A 6,887-nucleotide genomic window follows, 5' to 3' on the forward strand; every position below is an offset into this window, starting at 1 on the left:
GGGGGGTTTCTTAGTTCATGCATGTTGTTTACATGTAGTGGGATATCATTTTAGCATAGTGGACCTGATTTACCTATTCTCCTATCCACATGCATATAGTAAATGGAAGAAGATATTTAATCAGGCAACAGGAAATACTGCAGGGAGTATATGCCCCTTTCTGCAGTATTTCCTGTTGCCTAATTAATTATTTTAATTCTTCTTTCTCTCTACAGTTTAGCTATCCTACAGGGACCTCTACTTATATTTAACAGCTCTGACCCCTTTTATCATCTTCACATTTTAGCTAATAGAGTGGTAGTTAGAGCACTCAAAATTTGGGAGACCTGGGTTTGATTTCCTTCTTTTTCTGAGGGGATTACAAATCTTCATCCCCCACTTGCCCAGAGGGTGCTTTACTGACTAAGCTATAGGCTGTTATGGAGTAAGGATGCACTCAATCTCCTGTGTTGAAGCCATTTCACCTTTTCATGGTGTACAGATTAACTGGATCAAAGAAAATAAAGAGAGTATTATTCTGTAGCCTAGAGTTAGGGAATTTAACTGGAAGAGGGGAGCCATTAGAATAGGAGCTACAACACAGGTCTTCTTCATCCCAGGAAACAGTCATCTTCATTCCTGTTCTCTCTTTCTGAAACCAAAACTTTTTAATATACAGTGCAAAATAGAACAGCTTTAGGAGATGGGATTGAGAGTGCACCAGCCCAGAATACTGTCAGGTTGATGACTAAAGCATTCACATACAAGATTCAACTTCAGATCTCAGACAAAGGAGGAAATTTAATTCAGATTTCCCATATTTTAGATGTTTGCTAACTACTGAACAACTGTATAAACAAAGGGGAAGTAGCTTCTTCTCCAGCTATGTTCTGTGTGAAACTTAATTTCTGACTGCACCTAATGGATCTGGTTGACATAGTATGAGAACATCTAAATAGGCATTCCTTCACCTAAATTTGTGGATCCCAGTGGGGCTTAGGCACCTAGCTGCTCAATTCTGTTTGGAGTTGGGATGCCTAAAATAAGATCTTTAGGAACCCAAGAAACTGATGAAAATTTGATAGTGACTATTTAGGTACCTAGATATGTTAGACATCCTTATGGTCAGGTAGCAGGGGTTTTGAGGCTCTAAATTTAGATCCAAGGTGATCAGTGGTAGTAGACACAATGTCTTGTGGTGGATCAAATCTAAGGAAACTATTTGTTAAAGATTAGAAAAGGGGGATTACAGTATCTGTTTAACCACTGATAAGTTACTTATCACAGAACTATATTTAACCACTGACAAGTTAGCAGCAATTTATCAGTGGCTAGATTTAGTTCTGTGATGAAACACTTGTAAGGATTAGTATCAGACTAGCTTCTCAATGTTGTGAAGTTGGACAAGAATTCAGGAATTTAATGAGATCACAATTTCTCCTTTTGAACATTCTGCGCCCTCAGTACATAAGTATTTCAGCTCCTGTCCTAAGCTCCTTTTGCTCCATGTACAAACAGGCTTTCTTTAGTTACACAAATACTGTATCATTATTACATTTGTCAGATCAGTTATTTGGCGCATGAAAATAAAATTCACAAAAATGCTAAACCTGGCCAAAAAGGACATTTGGGGAAAGAGGAAGCTGTTTAGAGGTTGAATGAAAAGGTAAGAAGGAGTGTGAGACTCTTTCAGGGTTGTAATCACTTGTCAAATAGAATAGTAAACTGCCAAAGGAGCAAAGGAATTACCTTTGGAAACCACAATATATATCCATTTTGGTGGATTTAGAAAGAGATTCAGCTCTTATATGTGGTTTATACCTGCAGACCCCCTCAATAGAATTATCTTCTTAATTCCTAGCTACTTGTCATTGACATATATTGATTGCAGGGGATTATCCACATCAGATTTTATCAGCATGTTCTTCAGTTAAAGTTTGATTCCGAATCATAGGCTTTTTTCTTGCTTCCTTCAAATCAAATATAAAGGCAATACTTCAGCCATGAGCTGTATGCTCTCACTCTTCTTTTCCCTCTTCAAATTTTACAAGATTCCCATAGTAGATGTTGCAAAGAATTGCTTACTATAATGACCTACTGTGACATGACTGTGTTTCCCCAGCTGTGGCTCACTGGCAACATGTTTTCTGTGAGACTCTCCATTGCTGCTGGTGGCTATGACCCTTTTTAAAAAGTAAGACTAAGTTTACTATGGACAGCATAGTATAATATTGCCTACAGTTCATTACATTTCTGTATGGGTCTAAAACAGTTTGGGGACCATGTGCTGGGTGTTGATAATCTTCCCAGAAGGATCCCTATAGTCTTGAGAGAAAAAAAATCCAAAACCTGAATTTTTCTGTGGTATTAAATCCACTGTAATTCCATGGAAAGGAGCTGATTTTGGTCATGATGTCAGGGATGACTGTGTAGATAACTGTATTGGTTATCTAGTAAAATAAGACATCCCCTATTATTTTAAATAATGAGATGGAGTCATTTGACAACTTCTGCTTATTTGCTCAGACCCTTGCAAAGATTTAAAACATGGAAACAAATGGACATCTACTCTGTGTGGTTTCCAAAAATCCTGGAAATAGCACAAAAAGCTGTTACCCACAACATTCACATTTCAGATATGCCTGTGTTCATCAATTCATAGAACAGTGGAGCAAATATAATGAACACTTTTAATTTTAAACAAGCTGTTTTTGACCCCCCACTATTTATTGGCATTATCATGAACTTGAAGATATTGAAAAATTGTGCAAACGGCTGTTACACACTGGTGTATTATAGGTGTTGTTTGTTTTGAACAGCTACCTCCTGTAGCCTGTAGGTATCTCTTTACTTCAGTGCAAGAATGTGAAATAAATACCCAGAAGGACTTTAATAATTAAAGCAGGAGCAGTGTTATTGAGGCTGACTTTTGTAGTACCACAGACACCATGGAAACCTGTCTTACAGGAATTGCTTAAAAAATCTTGTTTGATTGTAAAGCAAGCTTATGTTCCTTTTATCTTCATAAAGGAAAGTTAATCTGCATGAAGTGTAATGTGATCTGTGCCCATGGAATCCTCTTAAAAATCCAAATAATCTTAAAATAAGAGTACATAAACAAGAAGCCAACATTTCTGATGCAATTGGTTACAGTCATACTGAATATGGGTCAGATCTTAAAATGATACAAATTGATTTGGACTATCGTGCCAAGCCAGTTTACATTAGTTGGTGATACCAATTTCCAACACTTCAGAAAACCATGATAGCCTCAAAAGGATCTGATTTTTCAGTGTGCTAAAGCCTGGCTCCCTAGAACAAATCACTGGGAGCTAAGTCCCTTTAAGAAACAAGTCCTGAATGCTTTTTCTTCCCAGTGGGATCAAGCATACTCAATACTGTGAAAAAACTGCATAATTATAAGCTAATATTAGAAAGATTTCTCGATTAGAAATTAGAAACATTTCTTTTCTTCATCAAAAGATTCACCTGGGCAATATAAAGGACTTAATTAAAGCTAATTTTTTAGGTCAGTTTAAGAATATGGTAGCAGAGCAGTGAAGGTCACTTGAGGTTGTTTGGACTGGGGAGGCCAAGACGGTTGGATGTGATGTGAGCTCACCTGTGCTTTTGTCTATAGAAATTGATGTGCTTTAATCATACCAGCCTCTAAATGGGTCTCAGGGCTTCTAGTGCCCCTTTGATATCATCTGCTCAGATTGTGAAGCAGGGAGCTGTGCAGAGACTTCTGAAGTGGAGCAACAATGTTGAAATGACCTGACAATGCATTTGCTGATATTTTCATAGCTTATGCACTGTAGTATACTTTTAGCACTTTGGGCAATGTTTGGAGCTATAGCTTAAGACAAGTGAATTTGTGGCAATTTCTTCAGCAGTCTTCTTGGATAGGTCCCTGACAAACCCTCTCTTTAAAAGAACCCATGTTTCCTGTGTATTTTTTGAATAAAACCTTTTTTTAAGATTACCTTTATTTTCCAGGCTTCTAATTCATTGTTTAGCCTCCTGGCATAGCTATTACAAACCCTGCTGCTATGCTACTGCTAATGACAAAAAAGAAATATGTCATAGTTTGAAACTGCATTGTCAAATGGGGTTTCAAATATGGCTTATCTTGGGTGTGAATTCTTTTACCAAAGATGAATGCTTAATTTGGTAGCTTTCAGGTCTTTAACCAAAAGAGAGATTGTTGTTACCTTTCAGTACCAGACAGGAGAGGGTCAGAAAGATATCTCAGATGATCAAGTTTACCTCTTAACAAATGCTGGGTTTAGTGGAAGCTAGAAAGCTATTAGTTGTGGTCTAATCACTTTGATAAATAACTTTTGTAAATCAAGTTTACCTCCCAACACATGCCAAGCTATTTTTGCTCTTAATACTAGAATACGTTCCAGAAATGGACAACTAAGGCCACTACTTCATCTCTCTCATTTTACTAAGATGCTTTAAAAAAATTGGCCGACTCAAATGGCTGAGGAACACCAGGGTAAAACTGATTTATATTAACAACAAAAATATGATACATGAAACATATCGTATATAAATATAGACAAAATTAAATGACCTTCCTTTCTTCCACTTTTTTTTATTTGTTAATTTTTAATTCACTTTTTTTTTGTTAAAAGCCCTCTTTTAGTTGTTAATTTTTGGGTCAGGATCAGTGTGTTCTTGTGCATGCAAGTACACTTGTGTATGATGTGTGTAGGTAAGGTTGTTAGTATACAGTGGCTGCTCCTGGAATTCAAATTATAATGGGCCCCTCTAAAACAGTGCAGTTCTTTTGACTTGGACTGGCAACAACAATTTACGTCAGCCGAAGAGCTGACCTGACATTTTTATGTGCAAAAATCCCATCTCTATTCCATTCTTTATATTCAAGCTTTGTACAATCTAGTAGCTGGCATCAACTGGAGTTCTGCTTGGATTGATTGAATAATATGCAGTAGATATTTGGTGCAGATCTCAAAGGCAACATTTTGCCATTAGTCTAATTGCATCTGTCCTTAAAATCACATGGTTTTGATTTTGCAAACTGCACAGACATCCCTAATGTATTGCAAACACTGGTAATAAGGACTAGATCCTCAAAGGTAGTTGGTGCTCAATTGCTCAGGGTTGCAACGCCTAACTCTATTGTCCCCTCTACTAGAAACCTCAGTACTACTTTACGTGCTTAGGATACCTGTATAATGCATGTGGGGGGAGGGTTAATCTCTTAAGGAAGGAATCCTCAGAAAGCAGCTGAGTGAGCATCCAATTAAGCTAGGTAGGAGTGAAATTTAGAGGCAAATAGCAGGGCTTAGGGGCCAAACTAACAAGGTTGGTTATTCCTAGAACTCTCTTGTGGAAGTGGCTTAAGACTAGTTTTACTGTCTTTGAAAGTAAAAAAGAGGAGGTTCTAAAATACGCACCCCCCCCCAAATATATATCTAGAATGTTGGAGGCATTAGTTGAAATTTATGCTCTGCCTGATTCAGAGTGGGGACCTGAGCTGTTTGGGTATTCTGGAGTCCTGCATGCACTTTCTCTCTCTCTCTCCTGTTCACTCTGTAAATAGAATTAAATATTCACTGGATAACAGATAGACAGATTCTACAGCCCTATTGTCAGAGCCTCTGCCTGGTATGCAGGAGACTGAAGTTCAGCTCTCTGCTTCTGCACAGAAAGTGCACAGACTTGAACCAAGTTCTGACATCCCCTGTAAGAGCACTCCTGTAGCGTGAGGGCTGCAACTGTCTTAGGAGGTCTCGGAGCATTGTCGGACCCCGCTGGTGAGATTCTTTCCCCTGCTTGATTTCAGAAGCCTGCTTTGGGGCTTCTGGGGCTTGGGCTAGCTCTATAGGGATCTGAGTAATTAAGATAAGGTGGCATCATTGATAAGTAAACTTCGTAAAATCCAATCAGCAAAAATGTAGATGCCTATAGGTGGATGCACAGCAGTAGTATTGAAGATAAAAGTGGCACCTATTTGTTGGAGATAAATTTCTGAAGAGACAGTGAGATCCTTTTGAGGATCTGGTCTATAACCTTCTCTTGTTGAGTTTGTTTTCACAAGTGAAAGAATATGGCATTTTTCCATGAATTTTTATAGCCCCAAATTGGCCAGCTCTTTGAAAATTCACAACTGATTAATTTATTGGGATTATAAATAATGTTGCCAAACACCACGCAGGTAGAAGGACATCATAAAAATCACATATATCCTAATAAATATACAGGGCCAGTGCCAGTTTCTGCTTGTGGATTTGCAATGTCCATTGGTCGTGTAACTGAAGTGCAGTCAATCCTTCAAAACACAGCAAAACAACTTCAGTAAAATTCAGATTGACGGCATGAAAAGAAAGTTGGCAGAACACAAGATCCTGTTGCTAAGCAATGCTTGGCAATACAATATATTCACATTATGGCACTTGTGATGACACTGTGATGAGAGATGTTTTCAATTTAATGAAAGTCCATACTTTTAAGGGAGAAAAATAAAGGTCATGGAGAGAAGCAGTAACAAGCAGGGGGAGAATGAATGGGATGTGTATGTGGGGCCAAATTCCATTACTGGCAACACCAACATTAATCTAGAGCAGCAGTCTCCAACCTTTTTAAGTAGGAGATCATCTTTGGCATTTACAAACAGCCCAAGATCTACCGTGCACCACTGCCACACCCCCCAAACCCCCCCACCCAGCAGGTAAGTCTGTGGGGAGGGAGTGAAGGGCAGATCACGGCAGAAGGAGAAAAATTTGGGGGGGGGGGTGCACCTCCCCAGCAGGTAAGTCCCACATGATCGGGGCCCCACTCAACTTATCCCTTCTCCTGCCTCTGCGGCACTGTCCCTTACTGCACGGGCTTCAATCTAGCCTCCGCCCCTTCCCTCCCCCATGAACTGACCTGCT

This window comes from Alligator mississippiensis, chromosome 1 (genome assembly GCF_030867095.1).
Source record: "Alligator mississippiensis isolate rAllMis1 chromosome 1, rAllMis1, whole genome shotgun sequence".
Lineage (NCBI taxonomy): Eukaryota > Metazoa > Chordata > Crocodylia > Alligatoridae > Alligator > Alligator mississippiensis.